Raw genomic sequence first — 3,108 nt, 5'->3', positions numbered from 1 at the left:
TAGTTTAAATTTTAAAAATATTTAATAAAGAAATTTAAAAGTGAAAATAGTGTTTACCAACCTAATTTCATATTTAAGAAAAAACCTAAATTGTTATAAAAAATGATTGAAACAACGCTTAATTAGGTAAAACATCAATCAATTTGGATAAAAATAATTAGAAAAAATGAAATAAAGAGAAAGTCTAGTTCCATCAAGTAATTCAACTATAACATTTACTTTTAACCGTAAATTTACTGGCTATTGCCTGCAACATTCAATAAAATACCAAAATTCATTTAGTATTTTAGTCCATGTAATTCTAGTAAATTTTAAAATTAATGTCTCTACTTATTTTTTCTTGCATTAAATAATAATAAAAATAACTAATATTACTTTCAAATCAATTTGGATAAAAATTAACATCAAACTAACAATAAAGGCAACTATAATATAATGAGACTCACAAGTACCAAAATAATATTTTGACATATAAATAAGTTCATAATATGTAGTAGCCTCAAATAAAACATCATTACGATCAAGTGGCAAATCAGAAAATATATTTTTTATAAAAAAATATTATATATATTTATAAACATTTTATATAATTGTATTAATCAACTCATCGTAAAGAAGTTTATAATCCAAATTAAACCATTAATATCCTTGTAAATAGCTAATTTTCCCCCTTGAGTTTATACGACGACAAGATTGGGTAGCACTTAACAACTTAATATATTAATTGTTTATGTTAGCATTTGAGTTGGTCTATAAGTTTCGAATCTAATTTCTATTTTATATCTAAGTTTCAATATGTTACACTTTTACTTTTATATTTTGAATTCATTTTCATTTGATATTTTAAAATATTACATTTGTATCTTTAAGTTTTGATTTCAATTTATCTTTATATTTCAAAATTTTACACTTTTTATCTCTAAATTTTTACTAACATTCACTTTTAGTCAACGTAAAGTTGTAGTTAATTCAAATGAACTTTTTAAAATTAAGTTTAATGTGATGACAAATTAGTAAAGACTAATATGGTTATAATTAATTTAATTCTTTTGAATTTTTGTTGAGAAAATAATTGTTTTGAATTAATTAATAGAAACTATCATAACTAATTTACATTTTCAAAGTTAATTATTAGAAAACTAAGTGAAAAATCAAAGATAAAAGTGTAAGGGCGTGTTTGGATTGATTTGAGAAAAAATATTTTTTTAAAAAACTCGTTTTTATTTATACATTTTTGACAAAAATTGTTGAAAATATTCATCAAAAGCTATTTTGAATGATTGTCAAACACTCCAACTTTTTATAAAATGACTTATTTTTAAATTATACACTTAAAAATGCATTCTAAACATACCATAAATCTTGAAACCTAAGAACTAAATGGAAACAAAACTCAAAACTCAAGAGAAAGATGTAAAATTTTGAAGTCTAAGAGCTAACAAAACTCAAAAGTAAAGTAAAAGATAAAAACTTTTGAACTTAGAAACCAAATAGATATTTTTTAAAATAATAATTTAAAATATAATTTTATTCCATAATTTTTTTTAATTGCCTAATAAATTTAGGACTTCTAATTTTGTATCTAAAATGTTTCTAAGTTTTAAAAAATTATATCAACATAGAATATTAACTAGATATGTCAATTTACTCTGTAAGGTTGGGGTCTCATAGACACCCGCCTCGAAAAGGCGTGAAATCCCCGATTAGACGGTGAATGAGGGAGAGAGCAGGGAGAAATTTCTCCCCATTGACCAAACGGGGACAGAAACGGAGAATACATTCCCCGTTCCCGACCCGCCCCAATAAAAAAAATTATTTTTTCATTTATAATATATATGCATATATATTAATTTTTTATATATGTATATTTTGTTATAATGAAATATATATGTGAGTTTATAAACTCACTGTATATATTTTTTAATAATTAAGACTTTATTACTCTTAAGACTTAAATGTTGTAATATTTAAGTGGAATGTTTAATTTTATAATATTTATTTATTTTCTTTTTTTTTTTAATTATAAGATTAGATATTTTAATTATATCTTTGCATATAAAATATTATAATTTTATTAAGAAATTTTATAGTGTTTATTTTTAATAAAAAATGTATTAAAAATGACTGATTTAATATACAAAATTCTATAAGGTTCTGAATAAAATTTTACAAAATAAATAAATTAAAAAATACAAATGGAGAATTTTCCCCGCAGAAAACCTGATTCCCACAAATTCTCCGTGGAGAATCCTGCCTTAATCCCCCCGAGAAATTTTGCGACAATGGGGATTGAAATAGGGAGTGGGGACGGGAAAGCTTTCCGTCCCCGCTCCGTCTTGTAGACATATCTAATACTAACCTCGTTGATATTTTGAGTTGTTTTAGCGGATTCCTCTATGAATAAGAGACCATTTGTTTAGCAAATTGATCTCCTTCCTATTTGCTTACTTCTATTTGACGATCAAGATCAACCTTATTTACTATAAGCATAATTGATATGTTGGGATTTGCAAGCTCCCTGACATATTCCAAGCAACTCCTCAAATTTATTGAATGTCTCTCTCCAATATAATTTAATCCTTAACGGGGTGATTTTAAATATTTTTTTTTTTCAAAAAGAACATAATAATTATCATAATAAGAGTAATGTATACTTAGGTGCAACCTATGCTACATCTAAGTCTCATATTTCTCTTTTCTATATACATTAAAAAATAAATTCTTTTTGTTATTTTTTATAATTTTAAAATTTGTTATTTATGTTGTGAGTCCAACATTTCAAAAGAAAAAGAAGGATTTCAAAATAGCATAAATAGAACTTTTAAAGCCACCCAATTTAGAGTTGAAATACAATGATAAAAATTTTCATTTGTAATTTAACCAAAAAGAATTTAAATAAATTTTTTGAATGCCTCCTAGGGTGTATAATCGTCATGTTTTTCGTCACACGTAATCTTTAACAACGAAAAAACACTCATTGCATAAAACATTGGTGAATCCTGATTGTTGAAGATTTTTTGGGATGAAATTTTAGAATCATTGCAATTCACGACGAAATGAAGTAATGATGTAAACATTTCGTCGCACCTTGTGACTTTGATGAAAACG

Source organism: Benincasa hispida, unplaced genomic scaffold (genome assembly GCF_027475165.1).
Source record: "Benincasa hispida cultivar pf3 unplaced genomic scaffold, pf3_genome.v1.1 HicScf695, whole genome shotgun sequence".
NCBI classification, from domain to species: Eukaryota; Viridiplantae; Streptophyta; class Magnoliopsida; order Cucurbitales; family Cucurbitaceae; genus Benincasa; species Benincasa hispida.
The sequence above is the reverse complement of the archived record's forward strand: the minus strand, read 5'-3'. Positions refer to the sequence as shown.